At 39.7% G+C, this 23198-nt stretch overlaps 1 protein-coding gene across 1 annotated transcript in view; it reads left to right on the forward strand.

Annotated features, from left to right (window-relative positions):
- LOC126473769 (translation initiation factor eIF-2B subunit epsilon) overlaps positions 1-23198 on the forward strand; it is a 97735-nt gene that overhangs the window by 2459 nt on the left and 72078 nt on the right. The window lies entirely within an intron of this gene.

Raw genomic sequence — 23198 nt, forward strand, 5'->3', positions numbered from 1 at the left:
GTGAAGCCTTGTGTATTGGTGCCCTGGGACTAGCATGGCATTCTGGAAGCCACTCTAATTTGACCAGCTTCTGCATGACAACAGCTGCTTTGATCATTGCCTCTGTTCCAAAACATTTCTGCTTGACACACAAATGTGGACACTTCCATAAAATCAGCTGGCAGCAGCTAAATTTGAACATCTGCTACACCAGTTGTTATTGTCGAATAGCAGAGTGTCAATGTGGTGTCTGGTGTGTGTTAGAAAGCTCTGTGCTGATGTCACCTGGCCTCAAATCACTGTCACAGCATCAACATCTCAGCTCTCAGGCACTTTGCTGCCTTCATCAAACTATGACATGGGGGTCCAGCCATTCGCATCTCTGTTGAGCTACCAATGTAGGACCCCTTCACTCTGAATCACTGGGGCAGAACACTGTCTGACATATTCACAGTGGACTGGCCACACAAAACTGGTATGCTATGGGCCAGGTAATGCAAGCCTCCCCTTGACACAGTAGCCATAGTGGAGGCGCATCCTCAGTACTCTCACATATGTGCGTGGGTTGGAGATGCCGGGCCTGTGTATTTACCTTACTCGCCATAAATACCAGCAGCTTAGACGTCCAGTGATGGTAAACAAACAGCAATGAACAAGTTCTTGTATCTATGAACTGTCTTCTCCTGCTGCACCTGCATCCATCTTCTGCAGAGTATCGCCACTCACACCCAGCCATCCTAGAAACCCCATTATAATTGATGTCAGATGTGTGTCTTCTCCTCCTACCCCATTGTAATTAGTGTTACAAGAACTGCAGAATATGTATCAGGGTAACAACATGTAGACAGCAACCACTTCCATGGTTCTATAGTAAGAGACATCCTACACAGCAGTATGTTTAAGTGCCAATTTTAGAGTTTTTTTTTCATTTTGTGTATGTGGGGGGGGGGGGGGGGGACCTGTATGTTTTTTTTGCTAGTCTTTCTTTGTGCTTTTTATGTTATTTTGGTACACTGCATACTTGTGTTGCTATTAAGTAGCCAGTATGGATAAACAAGTTTTGGCTTAAGATGCAGTTCAGCATGTGATAAATCAAGTAGCTCAGTCCCAACCAGAAATAGGATGACTAAAAAAGAAAGAAGAACAGGTAACGGTCACATCCTTGAGCACCTATCCTTGACACTTAAACTGCTTTGTTGCTCACCCCATTTACCAGGAAATTGGAGAAAGATATGTTTGTGTTTTTTGACTGTTTAGGTACAGCTTTCAGGTTGGGAAATTGGAGTAATGAACAATTAATGAGTGTCGCTAAATTGAAGTTAGTTGGAGATGGGAGGGCATGTGTGATGTGCCATGAAAAATTAATAGAAGCAAGGTCATTTGGAGTCTTGAGGGAAGGATTAATAGAGAAATATAGGAGGAAAAATACATCGAGATACTACTGTGAGCAGCGAAGGGGATGTTCTGGAAACATGAGGAATTGGTAGAAAGTTTTGTGGACTGCATTCACAAAATTAATATCTATACATTTGAACTCACTGAGGATGATAGTGCGAATAAGGCCATATTACAGAAGATGAAAAAAGAGCAAGTGATGTGTTTTTACCGGGTGTGCTGCCAGAAATGTTATGTAAGGTTTGTAGGGAATTACAAAGACTCTTAAGTGAAGCAGTAGAGACTGCAATAGCTCTTCCTGAAATTGATGTGGTCACCAAACAATGGGAAAAGAAAGTATTATTTAATACAGATATCAAATGTTTTGGATGTGGTTGTATTGATCATATGAAGACTAATTTCAGGGAACAGCAGTGTCAGGTATGTAAATGTTTTGGACATTCTGAATGGAATTGTATGAACGAAAGTTTGCAGAGGTAGAGGAGGTGGTTACAAGTCAGACCTCATACCCTACCATTAAATGGCGCAGGGGCAATGTGTCCATTTCACAGTGCAGTGTAATGGTAAACACAGGTCACTTCTGTGAAGAATCAGTGGCATACTTTTTTCTGGCTGGTTAACGCAAAAGAAAAGTTGGGAAAATTCTTATCAGATATGGTATCTCAGGTGTCTGTGGCATGTAGGAATGTACTTAGTAAAGTATAACTCAGTCTGCCACACTGGAGATGAAGCAGTGTTGTTGGGGAGCATTATGAGCACATAAATATCGTAGAATTCTGAATAGGAGGGAGAGTAACTTCCAGGTTATGTAGACGTTTTCCTTGTGATTGGCAGTGGCTACAAAGTTCTATTTAGTTCGTATTTCCTGGTTTCGCATAATGCCAAAAGCATCATATACTAGATCTAGATGGAACACTATTTCATCACGGTTTTATGACCGGAAAACCACTACTGTCGCAAGGATCACCCCCCAAGGCCAGAAGCAACCACCTAAACTGCGACAATGGCACAGGGTGTCATACCGAAAGACAATGGAAAATCCAGGATGGAATGTAACAATACGAGAGATGGAAAGTTGCTACTCACCATATAGCGGAGATGCTGAGTTGCGATAGGCACAATAAAGAGATTCACCCAGTCATAGTTTTCGGCCATTAAGGCCTTTGTCAGCAGTAGACACACACACATACATGCACGCACGCACACGCTTACGCAAGCGCAACTTGCACACAAGTCTGCAGTCTCAGAGAGCTGAAACTACACTGCGAGCAGCAACCCCAGCGCATGATGGTAGTGGCAGCTGGATGGGGCTAAGGAGGAGGCTGGGGTGGGGAGGGAGAGGGATTTTATGGTGGGAGTGGCAGACAGTGAAGTGTTGCAGTGTAGACAGAGGGCAGGAGAGAAGGTGCGGAGGTGGGTGGGTGGGGGGGGGGGGGGTAGGGGGTAAGTAGCGGAAAAGAGAGAAATAAAAATAAAAAGAAATTAAAAGACTGGGTGTGTCGGTGAAAGGACGGTTGTGTAGTGCTGGAATGGGAACAGGGAGGGGGCTGGATGGGTGAGGACAGTGACTAATGAAGGTTGAGGCTAAGAGGGTTACGGGAACGTAGGGTGTACTGCAGGGAAAGTTCCCACCTGCGCAATTCAGAAAAGCTGGTGTTGGTGGGAAGGATCCATATGGCACAGGCTGTGAAGCAGTCATTGAGATGAGGGGTATGATATTTAACAGCGTGTTCAGCTACAGGGTGGTCCACTTGTTTTTTGGCCACAGTCGGTGGTTGTTCATGCGGACAGACAGCTTGTTGGTTGTCCTGCCTGCATAGAATGCAGCACAGTGGTTGCAGCTTAGCTTGTAAATCACATGACTGGTTTCACAGGTAGCCCTACCTTTGATGGGGTAGGTGGACTGGAGTAGGTGGTGGTAGGAGGCCCCATTGTGGCCGGTTGAGGGATGAAGTAGTGAAGGCAGCAGAGGATCAAGTAGGTAAAAAGACGAGGGCTAATAGAAATTCTTGGGTAACAGAAGAAATATTGAATTTAATTGATGAAAGAAGAAAATATAAAAATGCAGTAAATGAAGCAGGCAAAAAGGAATACAAATGTCTCAAAAATGAGATCGACAGGAAGTGCAAAATGGCTAGGCAGGGATGGCTAGAGGACAAATGTAAGGATGTAGAGGCTTGTCTCACTATGGGTAAGATAGATACTGCCTACAGGAAAATTAAAGAGACCTTTGGAGAGAAGAGAACTACTTGTATGAATATCAAGAGCTCAGATGACAACCCAGTTCTAAGCAAAGAAGGGAAGGCAGAAAGGTGGAAGGAGTATATAGAGGGTTTATACAAGGGCGATGTACTTGAGGACAATATTATGAAAATGGAAGAGGATGTAGATGAAGATGAAATGGGAGATAAGATACTGCGTGAAGAGTTTGACGAGCACTGAAAGACCTGAGTCGAAACAAGGCCCCGGGCGTAGACAACATTCCATTAGAACTACTGATGGCCTTGGGAGAGCCAGTCATGACAAAACTCTACCATCTGATGAGCAAGATGTATGAGACAGGCGAAATACCCACAGACTTCAAGAAGAATATAATAATTCCAATCCCAAAGAAAGCAGGTGTTGACAGATGTGAAAATTACCGAACTATCAGTTTAATAAGTCACAGCTGCAAAATACTAACGCGAATTCTTTACAGACGAATGGAAAAACTAGTAGAAGCGGACCTCGGGGAAGATCAGTTTGGATTCCGTAGAAATGTTGGAACATGTGAGGCAATACTATACTAACCTCACAACTTATCTTAGAAGAAACATTAAGAAAAGGCAAACCCACGTTTCTAGCATTTGTAGACTTAGAGAAAGCTTTTGACAACGTTAACTGGAATACTCTCTTTCAAATTCTGAAGGTGGCAGTTGTAAAATACAGGGAGCAAAAGGCTATTTACAATTTGTACAGAAACCAGATGGCAGTTATAAGAGTGGAGGGGCATGAAAGGGAAGCAGTGGTTGGGAAAGGAGTGAGACAGGGTTGTAGCCTCTCCCCGATGTTATTCAATCTGTATATTGAGCAAGCAGTAAAGGAAACAAAAGAAAAATTCGGAGTAGGTATTACAATTCATGGAGAAGAAGTAAAAACTTTGAGGTTCGCCGATGACATTGTAATTCTGTCAGAGACAGCAAAGGACTTGGAAGAGCAGTTGAACGGAATGGACAGTGTCTTGAAAGGAGGATATAAGATGAACATCAACAAAAGCAAAACGAGGATAATGGAATGTAGTCAAATTAAATCGGGTGATGCTGAGGGGATTAGATTAGGAAATGAGACACTTAAAGTAGTAAAGGAGTTTTGCTATTTGGGGAGTAAAATAACTGATGATGGTCGAAGTAGAGAGGATATAAAATGTAGACTGGCAATGGCAAGAAAATCGTTTCTGAAGAAGAGAAATTTGTTAACATCGAGTATAGATTTAAGTGTCAGGAAGTCGTTTCTGAAAGTATTTGTATGCAGTGTAGCCATGTATGGAAGTGAAACATGGACGATAACTAGTTTGGACAAGAAGAGAATTGAAGCTTTCGAAATGTGGTGCTACAGAAGAATGCTGAAGATAAGGTGGGTAGATCACGAACTAATGAGGAGATATTGAATAGGATTGGGGAGAAGAGAAGTTTGTGGCACAACTTGACTAGAAGAAGGGATCGGTTGGTAGGACATGTTTTGAGACATCAAGGGATCACAAATTTAGCATTGGAGGGCAGCGTGGAGGGTAAAAATTATAGAGGGAGACCAAGAGATCAATACAGTAAGCAGATTCAGAAGGATGTAGGTTGCAGTAGGTACTGGGAGATGAAGAAGCTTGCACAGGATAGAGTAGCATGGAGAGCTGCATCAAACCAGTCTCAGGACTGAAGACCACAACAACAACAACAACAACAACAACAAGTGTGCCCCCACTGAGAGAATCTCTGCTCTTGTAGATCAACACCTTCAACCTATTACCCGGAACCTGACCTCCTATGTAAAAGATACCAACCATTTCCTCGATCCACTCTCCACAGTTCCTTTCCCTTTACCACATGGTGCCCTGCTCACCACTATTGATGCCACCTCCCTGTACACTAACATTCCTAATGCCCATGACCTTACTGCTATCGAACACTACCTTTCCAATCGCCCTATGGGTTCCAAACCAACAACCTCCTTTCTAGTCTCCATGATCAACTATATCCTCACCCACAATTACTTCTCCTTTGAAGGCATTACCTACAAACAAATCCACTGTACGGCTGTGGGCACCCACATGGCACCATCCTATGCCAACCTGTTCATGGGCCATCTAGAGGAATCCTTCCTAAAAACCCAGAATCCTAAACCCCTCACCTGGTTCAGATTCATTGATGACATCTTTGCTATCGGGATTGAAGGCGAGGACACCTTATTCACATTACTCCAGAACCTCAACAACTTCTCCCCCATTTGCTTCACCTGGTCTTACTCAACCCAAAAAGCCACCTTCCTAGATGTTGACCTCCACCTCAGAGATGACTACATCAGTACTTCCATCCATATCAAACCAACTAACCACCAGCAATACCTCCACTTCGACAGCTGCTACCCGTTTCATACCAAAAAGTCCCTTCCGTACAGCCTAGCCACCGGTGGTTGTCGCATCTGAAGTGACAAGCAGTCTCTCTGTAAATATACCGAGGGTCTCACTGAAGCCTTCACTGACCGTAATTACCCTCCGATCCTTGTACAAAAACAAATCTGTCTTGCCTTATCTTTCCAGTCTCCCACCAACTCCCGAAGTCCCACAGTCCGGCCACAGAGGAGCATTCCCCTTGTAACTCAGTACCATCCAGGACTGGAGCAACTGAATTACATTCTCTGCGAGGGTTTCGATTACCGCTCATCATGCCCTGAAATGAGAAATGTCCTACCCACTATCCTTCCCACCCCTCCTAACGTGGTATTCCACTGTCCACCGAACCTACACAATATACTCGTCCATCCTTGCACAACCCCTGCTCCCAATCCCTTACCTCATGGCTCATACCCCTGTAATAGACCCAGATGCAAGACCTGTCACATACATCCTCCTACCACCACCTACTCCAGTCTGGTCACGAACATCATCTATCCCATCAAAGGCAGGGCTACCTGTGAAACCAGTCATGTGATTTACAAGCTAAGCTGTAACCACTGTGCTGCATTCTATGTAGGCATTACAACCAACAAGCTGCCTTTCCGCATGGACGGCCACCGACTAACTGTGGCCAAAAAAACAAGTAGACCACCCCGTAGCAGAACACGCTGCCAAACATGATACCCCTCATCTCAATGACTGCTTCACAGCCTGTGCCATATGGATCCTTCCCATCAACACCAGCTTTTCTGAATTACGCAGGAGGGAACTTCCCCTGCAATACATTCTACATTCCCGTAACCCCCTGGCCTCAACCTTCGTTAGTCACTGTCCTCACCCATTCAGCCCCCCCCCCCCCCCACCCCGTTCCCATTCCAGCACTACAAAGCCATTGTTTCACTGCCACATCCAGTCCTTTAATTTCTTCTTACTTTTATTTCTCTGCTTTCCGCTACTTGCCCCCTCCCCTCTCTGCACCTTCTCTCCTGTCCCCCGGCCCTCCATCTGAACTGCAACACTTAACTGTCCGCCACTCCCACCATACTATCCCTCCCTCTCCCTGCCCCAACCTCCGCCTTACCCCCACCCAGTCGCCACTCCCATCATGCACTGGTGCTGCTTGTGTCTACTGCTGACTAAGGCCTTAATGGGCGAAAACTATGATTGTGTGAATGTTTTTATTGTGTCTATTGCGACTCAACATCTCTGCTGTATGGTGAGTTGCAGCTTTCCATCTCTCGTATTGAAAATTAATCTGGGCCACTGTAAGAGCTGTTCTGTCAGTTAACTTTTTCTTTAGTTGAGCCTTTGCATGAGAATGAATAATTAGAAAACAGTGTATTTCAGTTCTTCAACTGCTTTGTAAATTTCGTGGAGCATGACATCCTGATTTCTCATGCAGTTTAAGTGTTCTGTTTTGAAGAAATTTGTATCCATGTGTGAGTAATACATATGAAAATAGCAGTGTGACCATCACTACTGAGAGACAAATTCTGCTCTTCCATGCAATAAAATGCACTGTGTACACAACTCTTCAGTATCATATTCTATATTTCTTCTGGGAAAATCATTAAGCAGTAAGTTCTCCAGAAGCTGAGGCTCAGTGTGTTGGTTCTTTGATCCCAGTTTTTTTTTTACTAGCTGTGCTCAACACCTCATTGTACAGTATTTTGATACCTTCTTTTGTTGGTGCATTACTGTCAGTGTGCAATGCATGTTTCCAGGTTATGGTAATGTTGTACAGATTCCAGTCATTTTTATAGCTCGGTTGTGAATGATTCACCCCATCTGAGTAGCTGCATCTCTAATATAACCTTTTTCTTTATTATTCTGCCAGAAATTCGGTGCTCTCTCCACATCTCTCTTTCTCCTAGACAGATATTTTTGCCTCTTATGCTTTCAGCAAGTTATCTTCTCATGTCAATAATGCTTCATCATCTGTTATTAATTGCATTTTACCTATTAAGAGGGGTTTGTGCTTTCATTCATGCTGCAATGTAGTGTCACCTGTGAGCGAGTATTGTACATTACATGGTATTGCACATGCAAAATTCATAATTTTATTAACCAAGACTGTAGTTCGTTCTTTGAATTTCTTGTTCAAGCAGAAACACATACTCGACACTTCTTTTCCTATTCAGTTGCAAGATTTGTGCCCATATGAGCATGAAATGCACACAGGTTTTGACACTAGTGGTAATGGCTGCCATTGCAGACAAATCATTTCAAGCATTGACTTTAACACTGTGTATAAAGAAGGAAAAGAAAACAAAATGCTGGCGCATGAAATGGTTGAAATTGAAAGACAAATATATCCATGAAAATCTGCTAAAGGAATTATTACTATCAGAACCTAATGATTATATCAGCTTTCTTTGAACGGACAGTTAGACTTGTAATAACTGAGTTACTCCGCCCTCACATTGTAAAAAAAGGCATAAATATGCAAAAATTTATTGTGTTCTACTTGGTCATCTAATGACAGTTCATTAAAATATCACATCTTCGGAAGATATACCTTGTCCTGCTTGTATGTTGTGTGTACATACCTCTTCCTACTTAATATATGGCTGGGAAAGAACACCTGTACCATTTTGGTAATTGCTAATACTATTTTGTTTTTAATTCTTGCTTGCGGTTTCCGTAGATGTAGAAACTCAGGGTACAGTGAGATAAAGTGTAATTTTTATTTATTTTATTTATTTATTTATTTGGTAAATTGTGCAGTTAAACATTAACACAAGCAATGTCTGCCATCTTGTCAGACCTGCTGTCAATCAAACTTTCCCTCAAGCACATCAAACGACACTGTACATGGTCAAATATTTGCAAATGTATTGTAGTAAAGTCTGGCAAACTAATTGTGTATGGAGTACTTTAGCTTCCCAAGCAGAATTTTATGACTGCTGCTGCTGTTGATGGTGATCAAGGGTTTGAAGAGACTAAATATCTAAAGACCCAGGATGGAATCTGTGTACCCTGTGTGTCTGCATCTAGAGTTAATTCTGTGTCCAAGTGTGAGGACGTATTCTAAATGTTTTAATAATCTGAGGTGGAAAGTGGGTACCACTCTGATATTCCCTTTGTGTGGTAAGGGAAACCACCTGAAAACTACATTCACCCTGGCTGGCTCACCAGCCCGTGTCATTAGTCCACAAGACAGATTCTGTCTGGTTCAGATCAGCTACCAAAAACGTGGAACCAGTGCACTAACATGCATAGCTATCTGGACGGGTACAACTTTGTGATTTACGCAGTCAGAGACCTCGTCAAGATTACAGAAAATACCAACAGGGTAAATTTTTTCTTTACTCATACCAGAATTGAGTTCATGAGATCTGTAGAGAAGCCTTCATGTAAGCTAGAGCGTTTGTTAAAAGCTTTTTACCAGAAAAGCTTTTCAGTATTCTGTTGTAAAATACTTTCTCAAAAATTTTTGAGACCATGGGAAAGAGGGAAATCTATTATAGTGGCCAGTTGTTTATCTCCCCATCTGTGTATTGTTCTTACTACTGCATACGTCGGTCTTTGAGGAAAGACAGCTTGTTTCATTGAGTGGATACAAAAGTAACTCATGCTTGCTGTTACAAGTCAGTGATTTTTGTGATCTCTCTAACAAATGAACTGGCAAAACTGATGACTGCTGGTAAGAGTATGTATTACTTGTCTATATGAGTTCATTGAATCTGCTTTTGAAGGACCACTTTTTTCCATGCTTTCAGATACTGTTACAAAGAATTTATTGAATTTAGTATCCAGTAATTTAAATTTCATACCACCTTTGTCACCGCTACTGTCATCTGAAAAGTCAATATTATTTGTCTTGCTGAGTTTATTCATTTCATTCCTAATAAAGCTCTAGACTGTCATTTGAACTGTTTGTGCATAGGACATGGTTTATGCCTTGTTGATGACATGCTGCACATTTTTGCAGTACTGCTTGGTGTGCATTTTTAAGCCTTGATTAGAATTAGTCCTTGTATTAAATAAAGCTCTCTTTTTCTTGTACAATATGTTTAGATCAAAGATGTTAGCCATCTTTTTTCCCTGACTTCCACTGTAAATGTCCCTGATACAATGTAAGGGAAATTTGCATTCATCACATTGTAAGAAGGTTTTTGGGAATGAATTGAACTTTGCATCTATTGTGTGTCCTTGTTCTTCCCATTTTTCACCCTATAAGTTCTATCTGACTGGTGTCACTAAATCAGCATTTATAATTGTATGAAAGTTTAACCCTCTGCAATTGCTTAATGAAGTTCGAAAACATTTACTGTTAGGGGCCTATAGACTGTCAGAACTGCTGTCTTGTATATTTCCAAGTCTACTACCAAATTACAGCATCCAGACAGCTGTTTAATGCTGTATTGACTGATGTCTATAACCTGGGACTTTATTTCACTTTTGGGTACAGCGCCATTGCGCCTTACATACATTTGTTCACTTCCTGTGACTTCCAGCTGGTGTTGTGTCATGCATATTATATCTGTAGAAATACCTTTAGGTTTTTCAGTATCCTGTACTGATATGAGAAACCCATGTTTCTTATTAACCAAGTGTCTTATGTTTGGATGGGAAAGTCCAAATGGAATATGAGTGTTAACCTCTTTACTGTCAAAGCTTACATTTTCTCATATCTCATTTATCGTTGCAGCTGTGTTTATCTTTATATGTGAACGAAGTCTTTCATGGCAACACTGTTGTATTAAACATTCTCAGACTTCTTACTGCATCAGTTCAGGGTAGAATCTCAAGCTTTTGATGATTACCTTCGTTGCCTTTATCACCCTCAATTTTAAACAGACACAACATATTCAGTTCTGCACATCTAGAGATACTATACCAATGATACATGTAACACATGATGAGGAAGTGATAAAAGGGTGGAAACTTCAAAATTCTTAGGGGTCCTTATTGATGAGAATTTAAATTGGAAATAAACACATTTTGGAACTCCTAAAACAGCATAGTTTAGCCACATTTAGGTTTAGAATCACTGCAAATTTTGGGAGAGGCAAATCAGTAAGTTGACTTATTTTGCATATTTTCATTCAATAATGTTATGTGGAACTATGTCCTGGGTAATTCATCTTTAAGAAAGAAAGTCTTAATTGTGCAGAAACATGCTGTAAGAATAATATGTGGTGCTGACTGACGATCATCTTGTAGACATCTATTGAAAGACTTGGGCATTTTGACTACTGCTTCACAGTATTTATTTGCTCATGAAATTTGTCATAAGTAATCCACTACAGTTCAAAAGGAACAATGAGGTACAAAATTACAATACCAGAAGGCAAATGACATTCATTACTCTATGTGGAAGTTGTCTTTTTGTCTATAGAGGGGGGTGCACAATGCTGCAACAAACATTTTTATCACTTACCTAATGATAAAAATGTGTGACATACAGTGAAGAAAAATTTGATGAGAAACTGAGAAAGTTTCTCCTTGACAACTCCTTCTATTCTGTAGAAGAATTTCTGTTACTGTAATGTGTAAAACATGGTCGGTAGGAATTACTAACTTACTAACTCACAAAAAACAATGACAACTTAGAAATGTTCAGAATGTAACCATACATTGATATTAATTTGTGATGTGAATATAAAATGACTCATACCACATCATTATGATCTGTCATGCAAAATGATCCATGGAACATGTAACTAACTAATATGTGGTGTGTGATCATCCCAGTCTGTTGAATGACTTGTGACATCCTGCACTTACACATTCATTGGAACACTTCAAACCAGGCTTGTTGTATTGCTCAATGAGTGACACAATCTTCACATTTATGTGAGGAGCATTCTAAGTGATGTCTCTGATGTTATCCTCAATTGAATTATGCTCCAACCTTGCTCAGAACATCCTCAATAACCACTACACCATCTCTTTTACCAAGCTCTTTCTCCTGAGAGCCTATATCACAGGTGACATTGCTGAGCCCTGTACTTGCTCTTAAAAAAAACTAGTTACTGTGTATTCATCACCTCGGAACATCTGTACAAGTTCAGACAATCCCCTCCCATGACTACTCCTTAGCAGAAGGACTATCTTGGTCTTTTTAACCCCCTGATTGCTCCTAACTTTACCTTGCATTTTTTTCCACAGTTGTCCATTGTGAAGATTTTTTAAAATTACAATTATGCAGCTTCTGTGGCTTTATTTAATGAAAGTGACTGACTTACGATACTGGCAGCAAAACCAAAGATGGTGGTACCACCTGTCAGCTTTGACTCATGATGTCATCAAGATGGTGGACACTGTTATTTCAAACTTACAGAATATGGCAACCGTGTCATCACTCATTACATGTGCGGATAGATTCAAATTATATGAAAAATATTTAGTTGCAAAACTAACATGAAACTAGCTGGAGAATTGTGGGAATTTGGGGTTTTGGACAAGGACAAACTAAATATACGACAATCTTAATAATGTAAAAATACCAAAACAAATACTAACACAAAAAAATCACACAAACAAAATCCTTGGGGGGGGGGGGGGGGGGGGGGCCAGAAGTGGTATCAGAAATTTCACTTCTTCAGTTCACATATGTATCTGAAAGAAGGACATGGTACAACAAAACCTAAACTTAACTAATATTGAGAACCTAACCTCATCAATATAGGTGGTAAAACAAATTTCATGCTACCTACAATTACAATACACACAGTTTGTTTTGGGTACCTTGTACTATAAAATATAGTTCTACTCTTCATTATGGTAAGCACCGAGGATACCTGCTGATACCTCCTGGACTGTGAAGATGCTGCTGTGCCTCTTGCACCAAGCCCAGACTCCATTCCCATCACTTTCAATGCTTCTCAGCCCATCTTAAATGCTAAGTCAGAAGGCATTACTATCATCTCTTTTACATCTTGACCCATGATTTCTTGTGAAAGCGGAAAACCATGATTATGTATCTAAAAACAAAGATGATGTGACTTACCAAATGAAAGTGCTGGCAGGTTGACACATCATCTTTGTTTTTAGATATATATTTCCTACATGGAATGTTTCCCTCTATTAAAACCATGATTATGTATTGAAATGTTGCAAGGTGTTATAGTTATTCCCTTTCATTACTATCCACTACTCTAATTAATTGTGTAGTGGGCATTACTTGTGAAGAACATTTTAGATACCTTTTTAAATAAACGTATTTCAGTAATATTTTTCATTTCATATGACCAATTTGTTGTACAATTTTGTCACCTGATACAAAATGCTGTTTTGAGAGTTTTATTTGTTTTCCCTGCATAAATGTAATTCCAAACTGTGTTGTTCCATGAGTATGCATAGAAATTGTTTGTGAATTATACAATAATGTTTTCCCTGATAGGTGCAACAAATTAGTAGATATATTCACTTGATGCAGTAAGGATGCTTAGCTTTTTTAACTAGATTTGTACAGTGAACCCAACCACTACTTCCAGTTATTATTCATACAATCCTTTTCTGCAGTTTAAAAACTGTGTCCATGTGTTGCACCTGCGATCCCCATGAAAAAATCCTATAGCTTAGAACTGAATCTACATATTCGTAGTATGTTACCATGAGACATTTGACTGTTGTAAACTTATGCTAGCACCCTGAGAGTACAATATGCTGAAGACATTTTTTTGCTATTATCTTTGTGTGTTCATTCCATGTTAGCTGACAATCAATGTCCACCCCTAAATATTTTGTTTGTTACACTATGTATAGATTTATCATGTATGCTTAATGCAACAGAGTTGTTTCCCTTTGTTTTTCTGAAATGCATACTACTTTTTTCTTTATGTTTAACATTAATTTATTGCATACTGCCCAGTCTTAAATATCATTGAGGGTTTTATTTACTTTCTGTAACAGGTTTTCTGGTATTTTATCAGTAACTATGATGTTACTGTCATCAGCAAAGAGAACTTTTTCTCTATGTTTTACACTGTCTGGAAAATCTTTGATATATATTAAGAACAGAGTTGGACTCAATACATTACGCTGAGGAACACTTATATTTTTCTTGTCTGACAGTCTTCTTCATTAAAATTTTACCATCTACAGATGTGGGAACAATATCCACCTTTTGCACCCTGTTCTCCAAATAATACTAGAACCATTCATTCACTATTCCTCTCACACTAAATGCTGCATTTTCTTATTAATTTAAAGCTGTGTTGTGGGAAACATCATAATTATGCTTGGTGTGCAAGTCATTGAGGGTACTACATGTGTTTTAGGAAGATATTTCTGTAGCTTTCCAATGATACTATAGAAATAATCCTTTACAAAATTTGCTAATTCCTCAGGACTTTCTATTATTCTACCCTCTTTTTGGATTTGTGGGGTGTTATACTTGTGTCTGCCTTTTCCAGTTTCTTGTTTTATAGCAGCCCACACTACTTTATTTTATTTTCTGCATTATGCATTATTTTGTCATTAAATTATTTTTGCAGCAAGCAGTGCCCTCCTGTATATTTTTATACTTATTATAGTACTCTAGAGACTGCAAAGAACTGAAAAAGTGTCTACGATGACCTTCTAATACCCGCAGATATCCATCCGTTTTCCCTAGCTGCTGCATTGGGAGTGGTTACTTTAGGAAATACATACTCAGCAATCAAAGTCAGCTGACACACAATTTCAGCAGTCTGGTGATAGCAAAAAGAATGTCATCAACACCATCTCTTGCATGACCAATCTAGGCTTCTCAAATCAAGAAGCACTCTGGATAGAACACCATATGATCCTCCACAGACAACACCTCTTATACTGGTGCCTGATCTGAGATTCAGCAATTTTGGTTAATCTTAAACATTCCCCAGAAATTTAACACTCCAGTACTCAGCAATTAAACCAAATAACTGTAGGAATTTAATTGCTGTCATCATGTCATCCCCCATTGCCACATGCATGAACTCAATTTTCATACCTGCAAGTCACAAAAAATGAAACATAAATGTAAAGTTCCTGCCATAAAGAACATACTCCACTAATAATTCCAAACCTGAAAATGAAACTATCATTCAAAATTGTCAACATCAAAATAACTCGCTAACAAATCACGACAAACTCTTCTAATATTATTCTCAGAAACAGCACTCAAGAAATCCAGTGAATCACAAACAATTTAGAAACATAAACATCTACGTCTACATATTCGTCTACATTGATACTCCGCAAGCCAACATACGGTGTGTGGCAGGGAGTACTGTGTGCCACTACTGGGCATTTCCTTTCCTGTCTCACTCACAAATAAAGCAAGGGAAAAATGACTGTCTGTATGTATGCCTCCGTATAAGTCCTAGTTTCTCAAATCTTATCTTATGCGCAATGTTGGCAGTGTAAAATCATTCCACAGTCAGCTTCAAATGGCGGTTTTCTAAATTAACATAGTAGTGTTTTTCAAAAAGGACATAGCCTTCCCTCTAGAGATTCCCATTTGAATTCACAAAGCATCTCCTTACGACTTACATGTTGTTGGAACCTACTGGTAACAAATTTAGGAGCCCGCCTTGGGATTCTTTAGATATCTATCTTGAATCTGACCTGGTATGCATCCCAAATGCTTGAGCAGTACTCAAGAATAGGTTGCACCAGTGTCTAAAAGCAGTCTCCTTTACAGGTGTACCACTCTGTCCTAAAATTATTCCAGTAAAACGAAGTTGAGCATTTGCCTTCCCTACCACAGTTCTCACACACTCATTCCATTTAATATCATTTTGCAATGCTACACACAGATATTTAAATGACTTGACTGTGTCAAGCAGGACACTAGTAATACTGCAATCAAACATTACAAGTTTGTTCTTTCCACTCATCAGCACTCATTCACATCTATCCACATTTAGAGCTAGCTGCCATTCATCACACCAACTAGAAATTTTGACTAAGTAATCTTGTATCTTCCTACATTCACTCAATTTTGACACCTTACTGTACACCACAGCATCATCATCACACAATCACAGATTTCTGCCCATCCTGTCCACCAAATCATTTATGAGTATAGGAAACAACAGCACTCCTGAGAATATCCTTGTCTCTGATGAACATTAACCAATGAGGACAACGTACTGGGTTCTATTACTTAAGAAGTCTCCGAGCCACTCGCTTATCCATGAACTCATTCCATAAGCTGCTACCTTCCTTAACAGCCTGCTATGGGTCACCATATCAAATACTTCTCAGAAATCTAGAAATGTGGAATCAGTCTGTTGCCCTTCATCCATAGTTCGCAGTATATCATTGCTCTAATTTTACAGGTCCTTTCTTTTACCCTTCTTATATACTGGAATCACCTGTTCTTTTTTCCAGTCCCTTGGGCCTTTTGCTGGGTGAGAGACACATGATAAACACAGGCTAGGTAAGGGGCCAATGCCGTGGAGTACTCTGTAAAACAGAATTGGGATTCCATCCGGATCTGGCGATATATTTGCTTTCAAATCTTTCAGTTGTTTCTCTACATCAGGGATGCTTATTACCATTTCATACATACGGAAGTCTGTCCGATGGTCAAATGATGGTATAATTGAATGATTCTCCTGGGTGAATGACTTCTTAAACATGTAATTTAAAACTTCGGCCTATGTTTTGTTATCTTCAACTGTCACACTAGACTGGTCAACAAGTGACAGGATGGAAGCCTTAGACCCACTTAGTAATTTTACATAGGACGAGAATTTTCTTGGGTTCTCTGCCAGATCTTTTCCTAAGGTATGACGGTGCTAATAACTGTATGCTTCATGCATAGATCTTTCCATGGACACATAAAACTATTAACTTTTGCTTGTCATCATTCGCACACTCTCTTTTTGAACCAGGAATGTAACAGCCTCAGCTTCCTGAGCATTTTCCAAATCTCATTGTTAAAGCATGGTGGGTCTTATCCATCCTTAATCCACTCACTAGGCACGTAATACTCCAGACCATCATTCACAACCTGCTTAACCTTTGCCCATAATTTCTCTCTGTCCGTCTCCACTGGAACTAAGTGATGTCAGTTCACCGCCTAAGTGAGATGCTAGCAACTGCTTAACTGCTCTTTCTAACAGGAACACTTTCCTAGCCTTCCTACATGATTTATTAGCCTTTGCAACCATATTTGTTATAATGGCATTACGATCACTGTTCCTCGTTTCCATACTGACTTTGTCAATAAGCTCTGGCCTATTTGTACTACAAGACCTAAGATATTTCCTTAGTGTGTGGGCTGCTGAGGTAGCTGCTCAAGACAATTTTCAGAAAACGTGTTCAAAAGTATTTAGCATGACTGTATTGTCTGTACCCCCCACAGTGAATCCATAGACATCCCAGTCAATACTCAGTAGGTTAAAATCGCCTCCAAGTAGAATTGCATGATATGCATATTTCTGAACTACTGACTGTAAACCTTCTGCGAGTGACTCTCGAACTGTCACAGCAGAGTCAGGTTGGTGGTAAAGACATTCAACAATTAACTTATTTTCACCTATATCTGGTATACATGACCAGATAACTTCACTGTCAAACTCATCTTGGGCCTCAGTGAACACTCCGCCTCCTATAACATCTAATCTGTCTTTCCGATATACATTCCATGACTCGCTAAATATCTCAGAGCTTTCCACCTTAGGTTTCGGCCAGATCTCAGTCCTGAGAATAATTTGAGTGTGAGAGCTTTCCTGGAGGGCCGTAAATTTTGACATTTTACTGATGAAATTTTGATAGTTGATGTGCCTTTGCTTTGAACGCCACCTGACTTCCATTGCTGCATATCGACAGGCAAGTGTTCATCAGAACACCTCAAACTACTGCCTTGCCAAAAAAAGTCTAATGTGCACTCCACAAGTACTCTGTTATCTGAGTAACTGCTTCCTTTGTGTAGTGTACCTCTGACCTTTGAAGGGAGTCTACAAAACCCCATACAACAACGCAGGTCTAGAAATCTGCTGCCACGATCATGACAGAGTCAACAAAGCCTTTGGTTGGGACCCTCCACTCAGCTCCAAACCAAAGGATCCCGATCAGCTGTGAGAACAATGGTGCAAATTGTGAGCGCTACTTGCACCCCACACAAGGTCAACAGACTTCACCACCTCTGTTCGTCGCCTGTACGAACTGAGGATGCCTCAGAACCCAAGCAACAGTTGTCGTTGGTGCTGACGTGAGCCACAACTTGCAGATGACTGCACCCTGCATGCTCGATAGCCACAGGCAAGGCCGCCTCCACATCTCAGATGAGGCCCCCCTGGCAGACACACTGAGTGCACATTGGCTTTCTTTCCAGACCTGAACACTGTCTGCCTAAGGGGCTCCATAACACACCTAACGTTGAACTCCCAATAATTAGTAAACCGCTCCCCCGTATACCTGCTCGGACCGTGCTGAGGAGTGGCACCTGTCCTCTCTCAGAGTGGATGAGTGAGACCAGGCAACTACTCTCCACATTGGCCCTGTGCCGGAAGCGACACGAACGCAGTTACACCCACCCACATTAAAGGCCACCGTCACACATTCCAACATACCCATTGCAAGCACAATCCATTTCAAACACACCACGCTACTGTGATGTCATACAACATAACACATTATGGGTCAAAGCAGGTGGGTGATACCGCAAATGTTGCTTGACCTGTACCAGTAGATACTTATACAAAAGAAACCTGGGTATGTGTGTATTAGTCTATTAGCTACTTGTTAAGTTACCAAATATTTCCGTCAAAACATGATGTTTCCTGTATGTGATTTAATTGCCATGCACTATTGTTGAGACTCAGATCAAGTTAAGTTGCATTAACTACACAATTTTGAAGAAAAGAAATATTTTATTCAAATATTGTAATGAAACCAGTTCCTTTGGATGGAGCCTTTATAGGATCAGTTTGTTGTTCATTCATCTGTCCGTCCATCTGCCCAACAGTTATGACCCCTTTTTCTCAATAACTGGTTGATGTATCAAGTTGAAATTTATGTCACATGCTAAGGTCTGCTTGGCGTTGTAAAAATTTTAAGCTTCTAAGTCAGTGCAGTCAAAAGATACAGGCATTCTTTGATACTGGCAAATTCACTCATCAAAACCTGTAGGGTACTTCCTGCTTACCTAGAATCATGAAATTTGGCAAGAAGCGAGGTTTCATAGGACATGCAAAAAACCTGGAAATTGTTAATTTGTAGTTATGTCACCTTTTTTTTTTTGCAAACTTGCACTGCATTTATAATCCAACAAAAATCTCAGGAACTCCTATAGGAATTTTGATGTGGTTTTTAGTAATAGAAAGATTCACGAGGAAGGTTTGTGTATATAATTTACAAATATTTCATGCAAAAATCGAGCAGTGGAGAAAAGCCAGGATGGAATGTAAAAGTATTATGAAAAGGAAAGTTGCTACTCACCATATAGCAGAGATGCTGAGTCTCAGATAGACACAACAGAAAGACTGTCACAAACAAGCTTTTGGCCAGTAAGGCCTTCATCAAATGATAGACACGCACGCACACACACACACACACACACACACACACACACACACACACACACACACACACACACACACAGCTTCAGTTGCAAGAGACTGCAATCATATGTGTGTTAGCTGCATTTGTGTGTGTGTGTGTGTGTGTGTGTGTGTGTGTGTGTGGTCTATTTTTGACAAAGGCCATACTGGCCGAAAGCTTATTGTGACAGTTTTTTATTGTGCCTATCTGCGACTCAGCATCTCTGTTATATGGTGAGTAGCAACTTTACTTTTCATAATAAAAATATTTGATGCTAATTGGTTGAGGTATGATGAAGTGAAGTCCCCTGCCTCTGTGAAAACAATGTCTTTACCATCTAGCAGTGCAAAAGCCACCACGCAGTATATGACAGAGGGAACGTTGTAATGTTACTAATTATTTCCTTTCCTGTTCCACTCACAAATAGAGAAAGGGAAAAAACAACTGTTGGTATGCCTCTGTGCAAGCCCTACTTTATCTTATCTTACATTTGTGGTCCTTATGCGAAATGTTTGTGGTAGCAGTAGGAATGTTCTGCAGTAAGTTTCAAATGCCAATCCTCTAAATTTTCTCAATAGTGTTCCTCGAAAAGAACATCATCTTCCCTTGAGATATTCCCATCTGTGTTGCAGAAGCACCTCCATAATACTTGCTTGTTGATTGAACTTACCAGTAACAAATCTAGCAATCTACTTTTGAATTGCTTCAAGGTCTTCCTTTAATCCAAACTGGTGGGGATGCCACACACTAGAGCAGTAACCAGGAATGGGTCGCACTAGTGTTCTGTATGCAGTCTCCTTTACAGATGAACTGCACTTTTCTAAAACTCTCCCAATAATCCTGAGTCAACCATTTTCCTTCAGCACTACAATCAATACATGCATGTTGCATTTCATATTGCTTTGAAACGTTCGACTAGATATTTAATCGGTCTGACTGTGTCAGGTAGCCATAATACCGACCACCGATCGCACAAAGACAGTACTAGCATTGTAGATCCTTTAAAGCAAAATAATACTAGTAGTTGATGCAGGATTGCACTTGCAATATTTGTGGAAAGCTCCTGAAATCCCTTAAAATATCCATTGAAGCATTCCACAGAACAATTAGACATTCATGTAACAACAATGTTGGTGAACATCTTGTACCTTTGAAGACAACGCTGATATGTCATGATTACTTATGTCTTGTCTGTCTCCTTTCAAGTGAAGTGAAACAATTTACAGCATTCTTACATTATCTCATCTCTACCCTGAAAGCCATCTTGCATTTTGTGACAAATGTTATTTCTGGCACCACTATAATTTCCGCCCTTTCCCATCTGATTTCCAGTCAGTATACAGGAAGAACAGCAATCAGTTAACTTCTGTATGAGCCTTGATTTCTCTAATTTTCTCATTGCAGTAATTTTGGAATAGAATAGAACAAAGTCATATGACATTTATATACAAACATTTGATTGAAACATTGGTGACTCGTCAATGAATAATTTTATGCCTACATAGCTATACAGCAAAAAAAGAGACATTGAAAGAAAGCATATGCATGCACCCAGAAGCACATTACAGCATAAAAAGATAAATACATGTTACATTTCTTCCTGTTTCTTAAAATGTTCCACAGTGGTTGAAATTTTTTCTTGTGAATTATTTTTCATGTTTCTATCTGTTGTTTATAAATATGGACACACATAAAAAGAACACTTACCTCCATAAAAATGGAACTAGTGTATACATGTGGACACTTAGATGCATAGTTTACATACATACATATTTCATAAGTGTGGATACATAAAATGAATATACCTTCCTTAAAATAGAACATATGCATACATGTAGGACACAATGTAGGAAAAAAACCAAATTAAATATCTCCTACTTGTGTTCCTCATTTACAAAATAATTCATACTAGTAACATTTGCTTTTTAAATATTTTTCAATGTTTGGTCCTGTGGGTTCAAGCTTGCAGTCCTTGAACTTCGGCCATATTTTATTGCTAAGATTCAAAGCCATGTAATATGGAGTATTTTCAGATGTCAGTCTGTGGCAAGGTTACATGTAATCTTGTGTATGCCTTGTTTCATAATCATGGGAAAACAATTCCCTTCAAAAAGATGTGGGTTTTTTAGCCCAAAGAGAAGTGTTTCATATACAAACAGAGAAGGCATTGTCAATAAATCAAGGCTTGCAGATAAAGGATTGCATGATTGCTTATTGTTTGTTCTAGTCATAGCTCAAGTAATTTTTTTCTCTAGTTTGAACACTCCCAGATGGTTTCCTTTTTCAACACTCCCCAGGGGTATTCTTGCTTGTGTTTCCTTCCAACTAGAGCAGGCTGTCTCACCCTTATGTTGTATAACTATCCTCTGTTTACTATTTTTAAGATAGGACGAGAACCAACTTAAAGATATTTCATGGAAGTCTTAGGAATAACATTTGTGGATTTTGTGGAGCAGCTGCTTATGGTTTACCATAACAAATGCTTTAGTGAGGTCACAGAAGATACCAGATACTCTCCTTATTTTTGAGGCATTTGCTTTCTTTAGTGATCAGCTCATTAACAGTGTGCACAGTTCTTTGCCCTTTCCTAAATCCAGATTAAGAATAATGATATGTTTCTGGGTACATTTTTCTAATTGGTTATACACTATTCACTCAAGTATTTTAGAAAAAATTGAAAGTATTGATTCGGGGCAAAAATTTCCTTTCTCCTCTTGTCTGCCGTATTTGTGGATAGGTTAAACTTTCGCATGTTTCAGCCTGTCCGGAAAACAGTCCTCATCAAGTGATTGATGTATTATGTAAGAGAGTTGGGGTGCAATATTATTATGTCTTGCTTTTATTGTTTTTGTTGGAATTTCATCCCAGCCCACAGTTGTAAGATTTTTAAGGGATTTTATAATGTTAGCCACTTCTTAACAGGCTGTATGAGTTAACTTGAATTCTCCTGGTCTGTGTCACATTATATTGAGGTTTATGTTTGGAGCCAGGAGATAATAAATTTTGTTTGAATCTTCACATATATGTCTGGAGTTTGTAATCATTTCCCCATCAATTGCTAATTTAGGATTAAAAGCTTTGTTTTTCCCAGCATCTACTTCAATGTTAACAATTTGCTATACAGCTTTTGATTTATTTATGGCATTTGATATACAAGGGTGGTTTGAAAAGTTCTCAGAATAGAATAGAAAAAAAGTACTTACATCACTGAAATTTTTTTATTTTTCAATGTAGTCTCCTTGTAAATTAATGCTCTTGGTCCAATGATATTTCAATGAGTTGATCCCACCTCAAAAATGAATTTTCTCCAGGCCTGCAAAATAGTTGTCAACTGAGGCTACCAATTCTTCGTTTGAAGTGAATCTTCATCCACCAAGAAAAATTTTCAGTTTTTGGAAGAGGTGGAAGTCTGACAGACCCACATCAGGTCAGTAAGGCAGGAGTGGCAACAATTCATACCTTAGTTCGTGTAATTTTCCCATGACGACGGCACATGTGTGTGGGTACACATTGTCTTGATGGAAGGTGACTTTCTTCCTTGTTAAACCTCGCCTTTTTTCATGTATCTTTTGTTGCAATTCGTCCAGGAGGTTAGCATAGTATTCTCCAGTAATTTTTTGCCCAGTGGGGAGATAATCTTTCCTTCTTTGGTGGCGGAGAATCTGCATGTTTCCATTGCTTTGACAGTTGTTTTGTCTCTGGGGTACAGTAG

The sequence above is a fragment of the Schistocerca serialis genome, chromosome 4, assembly GCF_023864345.2.
Source record: "Schistocerca serialis cubense isolate TAMUIC-IGC-003099 chromosome 4, iqSchSeri2.2, whole genome shotgun sequence".
In the NCBI taxonomy this organism is placed as follows: domain Eukaryota; kingdom Metazoa; phylum Arthropoda; class Insecta; order Orthoptera; family Acrididae; genus Schistocerca; species Schistocerca serialis.